Raw genomic sequence first — 20,952 nt, forward strand, 5'->3', positions numbered from 1 at the left:
AACCTTAACCCTAACCCGAACCCTAACCCTTACCCAAAGCCTTACCCTAACCCGTCCCCGAATCCTAAATCGTACGATAACACTAACCCGTACCCTAACACGTATGCTCACCCTAAACCATTGTCGTACCCTAACATGTACTCTAAACTGTCCCCGTCCCCTAACCCTAACCCTAACCCAAACCCTAACCCTTACCTGAAGCCTTACCCTAACCCATCCCCTAATCCTAACCCATACGCTAACACTAACCCGTACCCTAAAACGTACGCTCACCCTAAAGCGTTGTCGTACCCTAACCTGTACCCTAAACCGTCCCTGTCCCCTAAGTCTAACCCTAAACCGAACCCTAACCCTTACCCGAAGACTTACCCTAACCCGTCCCCTAATCCTAACCCGTACTCTAACACTAAACCGTATCCTAACACGTACGCTCACCCTAAACTGTTGTTGTACCCTAACCTGTACCCTAAACAGTCCCCGTCCCCTAACCCTAACTCTAACCCGATCGCTAACCCTTACCCTAATCCTTACCCTAACCAGTCCCCTAATCCTAACCCGTACGCTAACACTAACCCGTACCCTAACACGTACGCTCACCCTAAACCGTTGTCGTACACTAACCTGTACCCTAAACCGTCCCCGTCCCCTAACCCTAACCCTAACCCGAACCCTAACCCTTACCCGCAGCCTTACCCTAATCGGTCCCCTAATCCTAACCCTTACGCTAACACTAACCCGTACTCTAACACGTACGCTCACCCTAAACCGTTGTCGTAAACTAACCTGTACCCTAAACAGTCCCCGTCCCCTCACGCCAAACATAACCGTAACCCAAACCCTAACCCTTACCCGAAGCCTTACCCTATCCCGTCTTCTAATCCTAACCCGTACGCTAACACTAACCCATACCCTAAAACGTACGCTCACCCTAAACCGTTGTCATACCCTAACCTGTCCCCTAAACCTTCCCCATACCCTAACCCTAACCTTAACCCTAACCCGAACCCTAACACTTACCCGAAGCCTTACCCTAACCCGTCCCCTAATCCTAACCCGTACGCTAACACCAACCCGTTCCCTAACATGTACGCTCACCCTAAACCATTATCAAACCCGAACCTGTACCCTAAACTGTCCCCGTCCCCTAACCCTAACCCTAATCCTAACGCAAGCGCTAACCCTTACCCTAACCCGTAACCTAATCCTAACCCGTATGCTAACTCTAACCCGTACCCTAACACGTACGCTCACCCTAAACAGTTGTCGTACCCTAACCTGTACCCTAAACCGTCCCCGTCCCCTAACCCTAACCCGAACCCTAACCCTTACCCGAAGCCGTACCCTAACCCGTCCCCTAATCCTAACACGTACGATAACTCTAATCCGTACCCTAACACGTACGCTCACCCTAAACCGTTGACGTACCCTAACCTGTACCCTAAACCGTCCCCGTCCCCTAAGCCTAACCCTAACCCGAACCCTAACCCTTACCCGAAGCCTTACCCTAACCCGTCCCCTAATCCTAACCCGTACGCTAACACTACACCGTATCCTAACACGCAGGCTCACCCTAAACCGTTGTCATACCCTAACCTGTACCCTAAACCGTCCCCGTCCCGGTCCCCTAACCCTAACACTAACGCAAACCCTAACACTTACCCGAACCCTTACCCTAACCCGTCCCCTAATCCTAACCCGTATGCTAACACTAACCCGTACCCTAACATGTAACCTCACCCTAAAGCGTTGTCGTACCCTAACCTGTACCCGAAACTGTCCCCGTCCCCTAACCCTAACCCTAACCCAAACATTAACCTGTACCCTAAACCGTTCCTGTCCCCTAAACCTAAACCTACCCCTAACCCGAACCCTAACCCTTACCCGAAGCCTTACCCTAACCCGTCCGCTAATACTAACCCATACGCTAACACTAAACCGTCCCCTAACATGTAGGCTCACCCGAAACCGTTGTCGTACCCAAACCTGTACACTAAACTGTCCCCGTCCCCTAACCCTAAACAAAACCCTAACCCGAACCCTAAACCTTACCCGAAGCCTTACCCTAACCCGTCCCCGAATACTAACACGTACGATAACACTAACCTGTACCCTAACACGAACGCTCACCCAAAACCGTTGTCGTACCCTAACCTGTAGCCTAAACCATCCCCGTCCCCTAACCCTAACCCGAACCCTAACCCGAACCCTAACCCTTACCCGAAGCCTTACCCTAACCCGTCCCCTAATCCTAACCCGTACGCTAACACTAATCCGTACCCTAACACATACACTCACACTAAAACGTTGTCGAACACTAACCTGTACCCTTAACTGTCGCCGTCCCCTAACCCTAACCCTAACCCAAACCCGAACCCTAACACTTACCCGAAGCCTTACACTAACCCATCCCCTAATCCTAAACCGTACGCTAACACTAACCCGTACCCTAACACGTACGCTCACCCTAAACCGTTGTCGTACCCTAACCTGTACCCTAAACTGTCCCCGTTCCCTAACCCTAACCCTAACCAGAACCCTAACCCTTACCCGAAGCCTTACCCTAACCCGTCCCCTAATCCTAAACCGTACGCTAACTCTAACCCTTAGCCTAACACGTACGCTCACCCTAAACCGTTGTCGTACACTAACCTGTACCCTAAACTATCCCCGTCCCCTAACCCTAACCCTAACCCTAACCCGAACCCTAACCCTTACCCGAAGCCTTACCCTAACCCGTCCCCTAATCCTAAACGGTACACTAACTGTAACCCGTACTCTAACACGTACGCTCACCCTAAACTGGAGTCGTACCCTAACCTGTACCCTCATCTGTACCCGTCACGTAACCCTAACCCTAACCCGAACCCTAACCCTTACCCGAAGCCTTACCCTAGCCCGTCCCGTAATCCTGACCCATACGCTAACACTAAGACGTACCCTAACACGTAGGCTCACCCTAAACCGTTGTCGAACCCTAAGCTGTACCTAAACCGTCCCCGTCCCCTAACCCTAACCCTAACCCGAAGCCGAACCCGAACCCTAAACCTTACCCGAACCCTTCCCCTAACCCTTCCCCTAATCCTAACCCGTACACTAACACTAACCCGTACCGTGACACGTACGCTCACCCAAAACCGTTGTCGTACACTAACCTGTACCCTAAACCGTCCCTCTCCCCTAACCCTAACCCTAACCCGAACCCTTACCCGAAGCCTTACCCTAACGCGTCCACTATTCCTTACCCGTACACTAACACTAACGCGTACCCTAACACGTACACTTACCTTAAACCGTTGTCGTACCCTAACATGTACCCTAAACCATCCCCGTCCCCGTCCCCAAACCCTAACTCTAACCCGAGCCCTAACCTTTACCAGAAGCCTTACCCTAACCCGTCCCCTAATCCTAAACCGTACGCTAACACTAACCCGTACCCTAACACGTACGCTCACCCTAAACCGTTGTCGTACCCTAAACTGTCCCCATCCCCTAACCCTAACCCTAACCCGAACCCTAACCCTTATCCGAAGCCTTTCCCTAACCCGTCCCCTCATCCTAAACCGTACGCTAACTCTAACACATACCCTAACACGTACGCTCAACCTAAACCGTTGTCGTACCCTAACCTGTACCCTAAACCATCCCCGTCCCCTAACCCTAACCCTAACACTAACCCGAACCCTAACCCTTACCCGAAGCTTTACCCTAACCCGTCCCCTAATCCTAACCCGTACGCTAACACTAACCCGTACCCTAAAGCGTACGCTCACCCTAAACCGTTGTCGTACACTAACCTGTACCCTAAAACGTCCCCGTCCCCTGACCCTAACCCTAACCCTAACCCGAACCCTAACCTTTACCCGCAGCCTTACCCTAACCGGTCCCCTAATCCTAACCCGTATGCTAACACTAACACGTACCCTAACACGAACGCTCACCCTAAACCGTTGTCGTAATCTAACCTGTACCCTAAACCATCCCCGTCCCCTAACCCTAACCCTAACCCGAACCCTAACCCTTACCCGAAGCCTTACCCTAACCCGTCCCCTAATCTTAACCCGTACGCTAACTCTAACTCGTACCCTACCACTTACGCACACCCTAAACCGTTGTCATACCCTAACCTGTCCCCTAAACCATCCCCGTCCCCTAACCCTAACCCTAATCCTATCCCGAACCCTAACACTTACCCGAAGCCTTACCGTAACCCGTCCCCTAATCCTAACACGTACGCTGACAGGAACACATTCCCTAACATGTACGCTCACCCTAAACCGTTGTCGAACCCTAACGTGTACCCTAAACTGTCCCCGCCCCCTAACCCTAACCCTAAAACAAACCCTAACACTTACCCGAAGCCATACCCTAACCCGTACCCTAATCTTAACCCGTACGCTAACTCTAACCCGTACCCTAACACGTACGCTTACTTTAAACCGTTGTCGTACCCTAACATGTACCCTAAACCGTCCCCGTCCCCGTCCCCTGACCCTAACCCTAACCCGAACCCTAACCTTTACCTGAAGCCTTACCCTAACCCGTCCCCTAATCCTAAACCGTACGCTAACACTAACCCGTACCCTAACACGTACGCTCACCCTAAACCGTTGTCGTAACCTAACCTGTACCCTAAACCGTCCCCGTCCCCTAACCCTAACCCTAACCCGAACCCTAACCCTTACCCGAAGCCTTATCCTAACCCGTCCCCTAATCTTAACCCGTACGCTAACTCTAACCCGTACCCTAAAACGTACGCTAACCCTAAACCGTTCTCGTATCCTAACCTGCACCCTAAACCGTCCCCGTCCCCTAACCCAGACCCTAACCTGAACCCTAACCCTTACCCGAAGACTTACCCTAACCCATCCCCTTATCCTAACCCGTACGCTAACACTAACCCCTACCCTAACACGCACGCTCACCCTAAATCGTTGTCGTACCCTAACCTGTACCCTAAACCGTCCCCGTCCCCGTCCACTAACCCTAACCATATCCCGAACCCTAAACCTTACCCGAAGCCTTACCCTAACCTGTCCCCTAATCCTAACCCGTACGCTAACACTAACCCGTACCCTAACACGTACGCTCACCCTGAACTGTTTTCCTACCCTAACCTTTACCCTAAACATTTTCTGTCCCCTAAACCTAAACCTAACACTAACCCGAACCCTAACCCTTACCCAAAGCCTTACCCTAACCCGTCCACTAATCGTTACCCGGACGCTAACACTAACCCGTACCCTAACACGTACGCTCACCCTAAAACGTTGTCGTACCCTAACCTGTACCCTAAACTGTCCCCGTCCCCTAATCCTAACCCTAACCCGAACCCGGACCCTAGCCCTTACCCGAAGCCTTACCCTAACCCGTCCCCTAATCCTAATCCGTACGCTAACAGTAACACATACCCTAACACGTACGCTCACCCTAAACCGTTTTCGAACGCTAACCTGTACCCTAAACGGTCCCCGTCCCCTAAAACTAACCCTAACCCTAACCCGAACCCTAACCCTTACCCGACGCCTTACCCTAACCCGTCCCCTAATCCTAAACCGTACGCTAACACTTACCCATACCCTAACAAGTACGCTCACCCTAAACCGTTGTCGTACCCTAACCTGTACCCTAAACCGTCCCTGTCCCCTAACCCTAACCCTAACCCGAACCCTAAACCTTACCCGCAGCCTTACACTAACCCGTCCCTTATCCTAAACCGTACGCGAACACTAACCCGTAACCTAACATGTACGCTCACCCTAAACCGTTGTCGAACCCTAACCTGTACCCTAAATCGTCCCCGTCCCCTAACCCTAACCCTAACGCTAACGCGAACCCTAACCCTTACCTGAAGCCTTACCCTAACCCGTCCCCTAATCCTAACCCGTACGCTAACACTAACCCGTACCCTAACACGTACGCTTACCTTAAACCGTTGTCATACACTAACCTGTACCCTGAACCGAACCCGTCCCCTAACCCTAAACCTAACCCGAACCCGAACCCTACCCCTTACCCGAAGGCTTACCTTAACCCGTCCCCAGATCCTAACCCGTACGCTAATACTAACATGTACCCTAACATGTACGCTCACCCTAAACCGTTGTCGTACCCTAACCTGTACCCTAAACCGTCCCCGTCCCCGTCCCCTATCCCTAACCCGAACCCGAACCCTAACCCTTACCCGAAGCCTTACCCTAACCCGTCCCATAATCCTAACCCGTACGCTATCACTAACCTGTACCCTAACACGTACGCTCACCCTAAACCTTTTTCGTACCGTAACCTGTACCGTAAACCGTCCCCGTCTCCGTCCCCTAACCATAACCCTAACCCGAACCCTAACCCTTACCCGAAACCTTACCTAACTCGTCCCATAATCCTAACCCGTACGCTAACACTAACCCGTACCTTAACACGTATGCTCACCCTAAACCGTTGTCGTACCCTAACCTGTACCCTAAACCGTTCCTGTCCCCTAAACCTAACCCTAACCCTACCCCGAACCCTAACCCTTACCCAAAGCCTTAACCTAACCCGTGCCCGATTCCTAACCCGTACGATAACACTAAAACGTACCCTAACACGTACGCTCACCCTAAACCATTGTCGTACTCTAACCTGTACCCTAAACCGTCCCCGTCACCTAACCCTAATGCTAACCCTAACCCAAACCCTAACACTTACCCGAAGCCTTAACATAACCCGTCCCCTAATCCTAACCCGTACGCTAATACTAACACGTTCCCTAACACGTACGCTCACCATAACCGTTTTCGTACCCTAACTTGTACCCTAAACTGTCCCCGTCCCCTAACCCTAACCCTAACCCGAACCCTAACCCTTACCCGAAGCCTTACCCTAACCGGTCACCTAATCCTAACCCGTACACTAACACTAACCCGTACCCTAACACGCACGCTCACCCTAAACCGTTGTCGTACCCTAACCTGTACCCTAAACCGTCACCGTCCCCGTCCCCTAAACCTAAACCGAACCCTAACCCTTACCCGAAGCCTTACCCTAACCCGTCCCCAAATCCTAACCCGTACGCAAACACTAACCCATACCCTAACACATACACTCACCCTAAACCGTTGTCAAACCCTAACCTGTACCCTAAACCGTCCCCATCCATTAATCCTAACCCTAACCCGAAACCTAACCCTTACCCAAAGCCTTACCCTAACCCTTCCCCTAATCCTAGCCTGTACGCTAACACTAAACCGTACCCTAACACGTACGCTCACCCAAAAGCGTTGTCGTACCCTAACCTGTACCCTAAAGCGTCCCTGTCCCCTAAACCTAACCCTAACCCGAACCCTTAGCCGAAGCCTTTCCCTAACCCGTCCACTAATCCTTACCCGTTCGCGAACACTAACCCGTACCCTAACACATACGCTTACCTTAAACCGTTGTCGTACCCTAACATGTACCCTAAACCATCCACGTCCCCGTCCCCTAACCCTAACCCTAACCCTAACCCGAACCCTAACCCTTACCAGAAGCCTTACCCTAACCCGTCCCCTAATCCTAACCCGTACGCTAACACTAACCCGTACCCTAACACGTACGCTCACCCTAAAAGTTTGTCGAATCCTAACCTGTACCCTAAACCGTCCCCGTCCCCTAACCCTAACCCTAACCCTAACCCGAACCCTAACCCTTACCCAAAGCCTTACCCTAACCCGTCCCCTATTCCTAACCCGTACGCTAACTCTAACCTGTACCCTAACATGTACGCTCACCCTAAACTGTTGTCGTACCCTAACCTGTACCCTAAACCGTCCCCCTCCCCTAACCCTAACACTAACCCTAATCCGAACCCTAACCCTTACCCGAAGACTTACCCTAACCCGTCCCCTAATCCTAACCCGTACGCTAACTCTAACCCGTACCCTAACACGTACGCTCACCCTAAACCATTGTCGTACCCTAACCTGTACCCTAAACCGTTCCTGTCCCCTAAAACTAAACCTAACCGTAGCCCGAACCCTAACCCTTACCCGAAGCCTTACCCTAACCCGTCCCCTAATCCTAAGCCGTAGGCTAACACTAAACCGTACCCTAACATGTACGCTCACACTATACCGTTGTCATACCCTAACATGTACCCTAAACCGTCCCCGTCCCCGTCCCCTAACCCTAACCCGAACCCGAACCCTAAACCTGATCCGAAACTTTACCCTAACCCATCCCCTAATCCTAACCCGTACGCTAACACTAACCCGTACCCTAACACGTACGATCACCCTAAACCGTTGTCGTACCCTAACCTGTACCCTAAACCGTCCCCGTCCCCGTACCCGTCCCGTAACCCTAACCCGAAACCTATCCCTTACCCGAAGCCCTACCCTAAACCATCCCGTAATCCTAACCCGTACGCTAACACTAACCCATACCCTAACACGTACGCTCACCCTAAACCGTTGTCCTACCCTAACCTGTACGCTAAACCGTCCCTGTCCCTGTTCACTAATCCTAACCCTAACACGAACCCTAACCCTTACCCGAAGCCTTACCCTAACTTGTCCCCTAATCCTAACCCGTACGATAACTCTAACCTGTACCCTAACACGTACACTCACCCTAAACCGTTGTCCTACCCTAACCTGTACGCTAAACCGTCCCTGTCCCTGTCCACTAATCCTAACCCGAACCCGAACCCTAACCCTTACCCGAAGCCTTACCCTAACCCGTCCCCTAATCCTAACCCGTACGATAACACTAACCCGTACCCTAACACGTACGCTCAACCTAAACCGTTGTCGTACCCTAACCTGTACCCTAAACCGTCCCCGTCCCCGTCCCCTAACCCTAACACTAACCCCAACCCTAAACCTTACCCGAAGCCTTACCCTAACCCTTCCCCTAATCCTAACCCGTACGCTAACACTCACCCGTACCCTAACACGTACGCTCACCCTAAACCGTTGTCGTACCCTAACCTGTACCCTAAACTGTCCCCGTCTCCTAACCCTAACCCTAACCCGAACGCTAACCCTTACCCGAATCCTTACCCTAACCCGTCCCTTAATCCTAAACTGTACGCTAACTCTAACCCGTACCCTAACATGTACGCTCACACTAAACCGTTGTCGTACCCTAACCTGTACCCTAAACCGTCCCCGTCCCCTAACCCTAACCCTAACCGAACCCTAACCCTTACCCGAAGGCTTACCATAACCCGTCCCCTAATACTAACCCGTACGTTAACACTAACCCGTACCCTAACACGTACGCTCACCCTAAACCGATGTCATAACCTAATCTGTACCCTAAACCGACCCCGTCACCTAACCCTAACCCTAACCCTAACCTGAACCAAAACCCTTACCCGAAGCCTTACCCTAACCCGTCCCGTAATCCTAACCCGTACGCTAATACTAACACGTACCCTAACACGTACGCTCACCCTAAACCGTTGTCGTACACTAACCTGTACCCTAAACCGTCCCCGTCCCCGTCCCCTAACCCTAATCCTAACCCGAACCCTAACCCTTACCCGAAGCCTTACCCTAACCCGTCCCCTAATCCTAACCCGTACGCTAACTCTAAACCGTACCCTAACACGTACGTTCACTCTAAACCGTTGTCGTACCCTAACCTGTACCATAAATCGTCCCCGTCCCCTAACCCTAACCCTAACCCGAACCCTAACCCTTACCCGAAGCCTTACCCTAAACCGTCCCCTAATGCTAACCCGTACGCTAACACTAACCCGTACCCTAACACGTACGATCACTCTAAACCGTTGTCGAACCCTAACCTGTACCCTAAACCATCCCCGTCCCCTAACCCTAACCCAAACCCGAACCCTAACCCTTACCCGAAGCCTTACCCTAACCCGTCCCCTAATCCTAAGCCGTACGCTAACACTAACCCGTACCCTAACACGTACGCTCCCCCTAAACCGTTGTCGTCACCTAACCTGTACCCTAAGCTGTCCCCCTCCCCTAACCCTAACCCTAACCCAAACCCTAACCCTTACCCGAAGCCTTACCCTAACCCGTCACCTAATCCTAAACCGTACGCTAACTCTAACCCGTACCCTAAAACGTACGCTCACCCTAAACCATTGTCGTACCCTAACCTGTACCCTAAACCGTCCCCGTCCCCTAATCCTAACCCTAACCCTAACCCGAACCCTAACCCTTACCCGAAGCCTTACCCTAACCCATCCCCAAATCCTAAACCGTACGCTAACACTAACCCATACCCTAACACATACACTCACCCTAAACCGTTGTCAAAACCTAACCTGTACCCTAAACCGTCCCCGTCCATTAATCCTAACCCTAACCTGAAACCTAACCCTTACCCGAAGCCTTACCCTAACCCTTCCCCTAATCCTAACCTGTACGCTAACACTAAACCGTACCATAACACGTACGCTCACCCAAAAGCGTTGTCGTACCCTAACCTGTACCCTAAACCGTCCCTGTCCCCTAAACCTAACCCTAACCCGAACCCTTACCCGAAGCCTTTCCCTAACCCGTCCACTAATCCTTACCCGTACGCGAACACTAACCCGTACCCTAACACGTACGCTTACCTTAAACCGTTGTCGTACCTTAACATGTACCCTAAACCATCCCCGTCCCCGTCCCCTAACCCTAAGCCTAACCCTAACCCAAACCCTAACCCTTACCAGAAGCCTTACCCTAACCCGTCCCCTAATCCTAACCCGTACGCTAAAACTAACCCGTACCCTAACACGTACGCTCACCCTAAAACTTTGTCGAATCGTAACCTGTACCCTAAACCGTCCCCGTCCCCTAACCCTAACCCTAACCCGAACTCTAACCCTTACCCGAAGCCTTACCCTAACCCGTCCCGTAATCCTAACCCGTACGATAACTCTAACCTGTACCCTAACACGTACGCTCACCCTAAACTGTTGTCGTACCCTAACCTGTACCCTAAACCGTCCCCGTCCCCTAACCCTAACCCTAACCCTAATCCGAACCCTAACCCTTACCCGAAGCCTTACCCTAACCCGTCCCCTAATCCTAACCCGTACGCTAACTCTAACCCGTACCCTAACACGTACGCTCACCCTAAACCGTTGTCGTACCCTAACCTGTACCCTAAACCGTTCCTGTCCCCTAAACCTAAACCTAACCCTAACCCGAACCCTAACCCTTACCCGAAGCCTTAACCTAACCCGTCCCCTAATCCTAAGCCGTACGCTAACACTAAACCGTACCCTAACACGTACGCTCACCCTAAACCGTTGTCGTACCCTAACCTGTACCCTAAACTGTCCCCGTCCCCGAACCCTAACCCTAACCCTAACCCGAACCCTAACCCTTACCCGAAGCTTTACCCTAACCCGTCCCCTAATCCTAACCCGTACGCTAACACTAACCCGTACCCTAACACGTACGCTCACCCTAAACCGTTGTCGTACCCTAACCTGTACCCTAAACCGTCCCCGTCCCCGTACCCGTCCCGTAACCCTAACCCGAACCCTAACCCTTACCCGAAGCCTTACCCTAACCCATCCTCTAATCCTGACCCGTACTCTAACACTAACCCATACCCTAACACGTATGTTCACCCTAAACCGTTGTCGAACCCTAACCTGTACCCTAAACCGTCGCTGTCCCTGTCCACTAACCCTAACCCTAACCCGAACCCTAACCCTTACCCGAAGCCTTACCCTAACCCGTCCCCTAATCCTAACCCGTATGCTAACTCTAACCCGTACCCTAACACGTACGCTCACCCTAAACCGTTGTCGAACACTAACCTGTACCCTAAACCGTCCCCGTCCCCTAACCCTAACCCTAACCCTAACCCGAACCCTAACCCTTACCCGAAGCCTTACCCTAACCCGTCCCCTAATCCTAACCCGTACGCTAACTCTAACCCGTACCCTAACACGTACGCTCACCCTAAACCGTTGTCGTACCCTAACCTGTACCCTAAACCGTCCCCGTCCCCGTCCCCTAACCCTAACCCTAACCCGAACCCTAACCCTTACCCGAAGCCTTACCCTAACCCGTCCCCTAATCCTAACTCGTACGCTAACACTAACCCGTACCCTAACACGTACGCTCACCCTAAACCGTTGTCGTACCCTAACCTGTACCCTAAACTGTCCCCGTCACCTAACCCTAACCCTAACCCGAACCCTAACCCTTACCCGAAGCCTTACCCTAACCCGTCCCCTAATCCTAAACCGTACGCTAACACTAACCCGTACCCTAACATGTACGCTCACCCTAAACCGTTGTCGTACCCTAACCTGTACCCAAAACCGTCCCCATCCCCTAACCCTAACCCTAACCCGAACCCTAATCCTTACCTGAAGCCTTACCCTAACCCGTCCTCTAATCCTAACCCGTACGCTAACACTAACCCGTACCCTAACACGTACGCTCACCCTAAACCGATGTCGTAACCTAACCTGTACCCTAAACCGTCCCCGTCCCCTAACCCTAACCCTAACCCTAACCCGAACCCAAACCCTTACCCGAAGCCTTACCCTAATCCATCCCGTAATCCTAACCCGTACGCTAATACTAACACGTACCCTAACACGTACGCTCACCCGAAACCGTTGTCGTACACTAACCTGTACCCTAAAGCGCCCCGTCCCCGTCCCCTAACCCTAATCCTAACCCGAACCCTAACCCTTACCCGAAGCCTTACCCTAACCCGTCCCCTAATCCTAACCCGTACGCTAACTCTAAACCGTACCCTAACACGTACGCTCACTCTAAACCGTTGTCGTACCCTTACCTGTACCCTAAACCGTCCCCGTCCCCTAACCCTAACCCTAACCCGAACCCTAACCCTTACCCGAAGCCTTACCCTAACCCGTCCCCTAATCCTAACCCGTACGCTAACACTAACCCGTACCCTAACATGTACACTCACCCTAAACCATTGTCGAACCCTAACTTGTAGCCTAAACTGTCCCCGTCCCCTAACCCTAACCCTAACCCGAACCCTAACCCTTACCCGAAGCCATACCCTAACCCGTACCCTAATCCTAACCCGTACGCAAACTCTAACCTGTACCCTAACACGTACGCTCACCCTAAACCTTTGTCGTACACTAACGTCTACCCTAAACCGTCCCCGTCCCCTAACCCTAACCCTAACACGAACACGAACACTAACTCTTACCCAAAGCCTTACCCTAACCCGTCCCGTAATCCTAACCCGTACGCTAACACTAAACCGTACCCTAACACGTACGCTCACCATAAACCGTTATCGAACCCTAACCTGTACCCTAAACTGTCCCCATCCCTTAACCCTAACCCTAACACGAACCCTAACCCTTACCCGAAGCCTTACCTTAACCTGTCCCCTAATCCTAACCCGTACGCTAACTCTAACCCATACCCTAAGACGTACGCTCACCCTAAACCGTTGTCGTACCCTAACCTGTACCCTAAACCGTCCCCGTCCCCTAACCCTAACCCTAACCCTAACCCGAACCCTAACCCTTACCGGAAGCCTTACCCTAACTCGTACCCTAATCCTTACTCGTACGCTAACACTAACCCGTACCCTAACACGTACGCTCACCCTCAACCGCTGTCATAACCTAACCTGTACCCTAAACCGTCCCTGTCACCTAACCCTAATGCTAACCCTAACCCAAACCCTAACACTTACCCGAAGCCTTAACATAACCCGTCCCCTAATCCTAACCCGTACGCTAATACTAACACATTCCCTAACACGTACGCTCACCATAAACCGTTGTCGTACCCTAACCTGTACCCTAAACTGTCCCCGTCCCCTAACCTTAACCCTAACCCGAACCCTAACCCTTACCCGAAGCCTTACCCTAACCCGTCCCCTAATCCTAACCCGTACACTAACACTAACCCGTACCCTAACACGCACGCTCACCCTAAACCGTTGTCATACCCTAACTTGTACCCTAAACCTTCCCCGTCCCCGTCCACTAACCCTAACCATATCCCGAACCCTAAACCTTACTCGAAGCCTTACCCTAACCCGTCCCCTAATCCTAACCCGTACGCTAACACTAACCCGTACCCTAACACGTACGCTCACCCTAAACTGTTTTCCTACCCTAACCTTTACCCTAAACATTTTCTGTCCCCTAAACCTAAACCTAACACTAACCCGAACCCTAACACTTACCCAAAGCCTTACCCTAACCCGTCCCCTAATCCTAATCCGTACGCTAACAGTAACCCATACCCTAACACGTACGCTCACCCTAAAACGTTGTCGTACCCTAACCTGTACCCTAAACTGTCCCCGTCCCCTAATCCTAACCCTAACCCGAACCCGAACCCTAACACTTACCCAAAGCCTTACCCTAACCCGTCCCCTAATCCTAATCCGTACGCTAACAGTAACCCATACCCTAACACGTACGCTCACCCTAAACCGTTTTCGAACGCTAACCTGTACCCTAAACGGTCCCCGTCCCTAAAACTAACCCTAACCCTAACCCGAACCCTAACCCTTATCCGACGCCTTACCCTAACCCGTCCCCTAATCCTAAACCGTACGCTAACACTTACCCGTACCCTAACAAGTACGCTCACCCTAAACCGTTGTCGTACCCTAACCTGTACCCTAAACCGTCCCTGTCCCCTAACCCTAACCCTAACCCGAAACCTAAACCTTACCCGCAGCCTTACACTAACCCGTCCCTTATCCTAAAACGTACGCGAACACTAACCCGTAACCTAACATGTACGCTCACCCTAAACCGTTGTCGAACCCTAACCTGTACCCTAAATCGTCCCCGTACCCTAACCCTAACCCTAACGCTAACGCGAACCCTAACCCTTACCTGAAGCCTTACCCTAACCCGTCCCCTAATCCTAACCCGTACTCTAACACTAACCCGTACCCTAACACGTACGCTTACCTTAAACCGTTGTCATACCCTAACCTGTACCCTGAACCGAACCCGTCCCCTAACCCTAACCCTAACCCGAACCCGAACCCTACCCCTTACCCGAAGGCTTACCTTAACCCGTCCCCTAATCCTAACCCGTACGCTAATACTAACATGTACCCTAACACGTACGCTCACCCTAAACCGTTGTCGTACCCTAACCTGTACCCTAAACCGTCCCCGTCCCCTAACCCTAACCCTAACCCGAACCCGAACCCTAACCCTTACCCGAAGCCTTACCCTAACCCGTCCCATAATCCTAACCCGTACGCTAACACTAACCTGTACCCTAACACGTACGCTCACCCTAAACCTTTGTCGTACCGTAACCTGTACCGTAAACCGTCCCCGTCTCCGTCCCCTAACCATAACCCTAACCCGAACCCTAACCCTTACCCGAAACCTTACCTAACTCGGCCCATAATCCTAACCCGTACGCTAACACTAACCCGTACCCTAACACGTATGCTCACCCTAAACCGTTGTCGTACCCTAACCTGTACCCTAAACCGTTCCTGTCCCCTAAACCTAACCCTAACCCTACCCCGAACCCTAACCCTTACCCAAAGCCTTAAACTAACCTGTGCCCGATTCCTAACCCGTACGATAACACTAAACCGTACCCTAACACGTACGCTCACCCTAAACCATTGTCGTACTCTAACCTGTACCCTAAACCGTCCCCGTCACCTAACCCTAATGCTAACCCTAACCCAAACCCTAACACTTACCCGAAGCCTTAACATAACCCGTCCCCTAATCCTAACCCGTACGCTAATACTAACACGTTCCCTAAGACGTACGCTCACCATAAACCGTTGTCGTACCCTAACCTGTACCGTAAACTGTCCCCGTCCCCTAACCCTAACCCTAACCCGAACCCTAACCCTTACCCGAAGCCTTACCCGTCCCCTAATCCTAACCCGTACACTAACACTAACCCGTACCCTAACACGCACGCTCACCCTAAACCGTTGTCGTACCCTAACCTGTACCCTAAACCGTCACCGTCCCCGTCCCCTAACCCTAACCCAAACCCTAACCCTTACCCGAAGCCTTACCCTAACCCGTCCCCAAATCCTAACCCGTACGCAAACACTAACCCATACCCTAACACATACACTCACCCTAAACCGTTGTCAAACCCTAACCTGTACCCTAAACCGTCCCCGTCCATTAATCCTAACCCTAACCCGAAACCTAACCCTTACCCAAAGCCTTACCCTAACCCTTCCCCAAATCCTAACCTGTACGCTAACACTAAACCGTACCCTAACACGTACGCTCAACCAAAAGAGTTGCCGTACCCTAACCTGTACCCTAAACCGTCCCTGTCCCCTAAACCTAACCCTAACCCGAACCCTTACCCGAAGCCTTTCCCTAACCCGTCCACTAATCCTTACCCGTACGCGAACACTAACCCGTACCCTAACACGTACGCTTACCTTAAACCGTTGTCGTACCCTAACATGTACCCTAAACCATCCCCGTCCCCGTCCCCTAACCCTAACCCTAACCCTAACCCGAACCCTAACCCTTACCAGAAGCCTTACCCTAACCCGTCCCCTAATCCTAACCCGTACGCTAACACTAACCCGTACCCTAACACGTACGCTCACCCTAAAACTTTGTCGAATCCTAACCTGTACCCTAAACCGTCCCCGTCCCCTAACCCTAACCCTAACACTAACCCCAACCCTAAACCTTACCCGAAGCCTTACCCTAACCCTTCCCCTATTCCTAACCCGTACGCTAACTCTAACCTGTTCCCTAACACGTACGCTCACCCTAAACTGTTGTCGTACCCTAACCTGTACCCTAAACCGTCCCCGTCCCCTAACCCTAACCCTAACCCTAATCCGAACCCTAACCCTTACCCGAAGACTTACCCTAACCCGTCCCCTAATCCTAACCCGTACGCTAACTCTAACCCGTACCCTAACACGTATGCTCACCCTAAACCATTGTCGTACCCTAACCTGTACCCTAAACCGTTCCTGTCCCCTAAAACTAAACCTAACCGTAGCCCGAACCCTAACCCTTACCCGAAGCCTTACCCTAACCCGTCCCCTAATCCTAAGCTGTAGGCTAACACTAAACCGTAACCTAACACGTACGCTCACCCTATACCGTTGTCATACCGTAACCTATACCCTAAACCGTCCCCGTCCCCGTCCCCTAACCCTAACCCGAACCCGAACCCTAAACCTTATCCGAAACTTTACCCTAACCCATCACCTAATCCTAACCCGTACGCTAACACTAACCCGTACCCTAACACGTACGATCACCCTAAACCGTTGTCGTACCCTAACCTGTACCCTAAACCGTCCCCGTCCCCGTACCCGTCCCGTAACCCTAACCCGAACCCTATTCCTTACCCGAAGCCCTACCCTAACCCATCCCGTAATCCTAACCCGTACGCTAACACTAACCCATACCCTAAAACGTACGCTCACCCTAAACCGTTGTCCTACCCTAACCTGTACGCTAAACCGTCCCTGTCTCTGTCCACTAATCCTAACCCTAACCCGAACCCTAACCCTTACCCGAAGCCTTATCCTAACCTGTCCCCTAATCCTAACCCGTACGATAACTCTAACCTATACCCTATCACGTACGCTCACCCTAAACCGTTGTCCTACACTAACCTGTACGCTAAACCGTCCCTGTCCCTGTCCACTAATCCTAACCCTAACCCGAACCCTAACCCTTACCCGAAGCCTTACCCTAACCCGTCCCCTAATCCTAACCCGTACGATAACACTAACCCGTACCCTAACACGTACGCTCAACCTAAACCGTTGTCGTACCATAACCTGTACCCTAAACCGTCCCCGTCCCCGTCCCCTAACCCTAACACTAACCCCAACCCTAAACCTTACCCGAAGCCTTACCCTAACCCTTCCCCTAATCTTAACCCGTACGCTAACACTAACCCGTACCCTAACACGTACGCTCACCCTAAATCGTTGTCGTACCCTAACCTGTACCCTAAACTGTCCCCGTCCCCTAAACCTAACCCTAACCCGAACACTAACCCTTACCCGAATCCTTCCCCTAACCCGTCCCTTAATCCTAAACTGTACGCTAACTCTAACCCGTGCCCTAACATGTACGTACACTCCTGCCCCCCGTCCCCTAACCCTAACCCTAACCGAACCCTAACCCTTACCCGAAGGCTTACCATAACCCGTCCCTAATACTACCCGTACGTTAACGTACGCTCACCCTAAACCGATGTCATAACCTAATCTGTACCCTAAACCGTCCCCGTCACCTAACCCTAACCCTAACCCTAACCCGAACCAAAACCCTTATCCGAAGCCTTACCCTAACCCGTCCCGTAATCCTAACCCGTACGCTAATACTAACACGTACCCTAACACGTACGCTCACCCTAAACCGTTGTCGTACACTAACCTGTACCCTAAACCGTCCCCGTCCCCGTCCCCTAACCCTAATCCTAACCCGAACCCTAACCCTTACCCGAAGCCTTACCCTAACCCGTCCCCTAATCCTAACCCGTACGCTAACTCTAAACCGTACCCTAACACGTACGTTCACTCTAAACCGTTGTCGTACCCTAACCTGTACCATAAACCGTCCCCGTCCCCTAACCCTAACCCGAACCCTAACCCTTACCCGAAGCCTTACACTAACCCATCCCCAAATCCTAACCCGTACGCTAACACTAACCCATACCCTAACACATACACTCACCCTAAACCGTTGTCAAACCCTAACCTGTACCCTAAACCGTCCCCGTCCATTAATCCTAACCCTAACCCGAAACCTAACCCTTACCCAAAGCCTTACCCTAACCCTTCCCCTAATCCTAACCTGTACGCTAACACTAAACCGTACCCTAACACGTACGCTCACCCTAAACCGTTGTCGTCCCCTAACCTGTACCCTAAACCGTCCCTGTCCCCTAACCCTAACCCTAACCCGAACCCTAACCCTTACCCGAAGCCTTTCCCTAACCCGTCCCCTAATCCTTACCCGTACGCTAACACTAACCCGTACCCTAACACGTACGCTTACCCTAAACCGTTGTCGTACCCTAACCTGTACCCTAAACCCCGTCCCCGTCCCCTAATCCTAACCCTAACCCTAACCCGAACCCTAACCCTTACCCGAAGCCTTACCCTAACCCATCCCCAAATCCTAACCCGTACGCTAACACTAACCCATACCCTAACACATACACTCACCCTAAACCGTTGTCAAACCCTAACCTGTACCCTAAACCGTCCCCGTCCATTAATCCTAACCCTAACCCGAAACCTAACCCTTACCCGAAGCCTTACCCTAACCCTTCCCCTAATCCTAACCTGTACGCTAACACTAAACCGTACCCTAACACGTACGCTCACCCAAAAGCGTTGTCGTACCCTAACCTGTACCCTAAACCGTCCCTGTCCCCTAAACCTAACCCTAACCCGAACACTTACCCGAAGCCTTTCCCTAACCCGTCCACTAATCCTTACCCGTACGCGAACACTAACCCGTACCCTAACACGTACGCTTACCTTAAACCGTTGTCGTACCCTAACATGTACCCTAAACCATCCCCGTCCCCGTCCCCTAACCCTAACCCTAACCCTAACCCGAACCCTAACCCTTACCAGAAGCCTTACCCTAACCCGTCCCCTAATCCTAACCCGTACGCTAACACTAACCCGTACCCTAACACGTACGCTCACCCTAAAACTTTGTCGTACCGTAACCTGTACCCTAAACCGTCCCCGTCCCCTACCCCTAACCCTAACCCGAACCCTAACCCTTACCCGAAGCCTTACCCTAACCCGTCCCCTAATCCTAACCCGTACGCTAACTCTAACCTGTACCCTAACACGTACGCTCACCCTAAACCGTTGTCGTACCCTAACCTGTACCCTAAACCGTCCCCGTCCCCTAACCCTAACCCTAACCCTAATCCGAACCCTAACCCTTACCCGAAGCCTTACCCTAACCCGTCCCCTAATCCTAACCCGTACGCTAACTCTAACCCGTACCCTAACACGTACGCTCACCCTAAACCATTGTCGTACCCTAACCTGTACCCTAAACCGTTCCTGTCCCCTAAACCTAAACCTAACCCTAACCCGAACCCTAACCCTTACCCGAAGCCTTAACCTAACCCGTCCCCTAATCCTAAGCCGTAGGCTAACACTAAACCGTACCCTAACACGTACGCTCACCCTATACCGTTGTCGTACCCTAACCTGTACCCTAAACCGTCCCCGTCCCCGAACCCTAACCCTAACCCTAACCCGAACCCTAACCCTTACCCGAAGCCTTACCCTAACCCGTCCCCTAATCCTAACCCGTACGCTAACACTAACCCATACCCTAACACGTACGCTCACCCTAAACCGTTGTCGTACCCTAACCTGTACCCTAAACCGTCCCCGTCCCCGTACCCTAACCCTAACCCTAACCCGAACCCTAACCCTTACCCGAAGCCTTACCCTAACCCGTCCCATAATCCTAACCCGTACGCTAACACTAATCCGTACCCTAACACGTACGCTCACCCTAAACCGTTGTCGTACCCTAACCTGTACGCTAAACCGTCCCCGTCCCTGTCCACTAATCCTAACCCTAACCCGAACCCTAACCCTTACCCGAAGCCTTACCCTAACCCGTCCCCTAATCCTAACCCGTACGCTAACACTAACCTGTACCCTAACACGTACGCTCACCCTAAACCGTTGTCATACCCTAACCTGTACCCTAAACCGTCCCTGTCCCTAACCCTAATCCTAACCCTAACCCGAACCCTAACCCTTACCCGAAGCCTTACCCTAACCCGTCCCCTAATCCTAACCCGTACGATAACACTAACCCGTACCCTAACACGTACGCTCACCCTAAACCGTTGTCGTACCCTAACCTGTACCCTAAACCGTCCCCGTCCCCTAAGCCTAACCCTAATCCCAACCCTAACCCTTACCCGAAGCCTTACCCTAACCCGTCCCCTAATCCTAACCCGTACGCTAACACTAACCCGTACCCTAACACGTACGCTCACCCTAAAC

This window comes from Delphinapterus leucas, chromosome 14 (genome assembly GCF_059928025.1).
Source record: "Delphinapterus leucas isolate spDelLeu-1000000601 "Yukka" chromosome 14, BTC_Dleu_Yukka2, whole genome shotgun sequence".
In the NCBI taxonomy this organism is placed as follows: domain Eukaryota; kingdom Metazoa; phylum Chordata; class Mammalia; order Artiodactyla; family Monodontidae; genus Delphinapterus; species Delphinapterus leucas.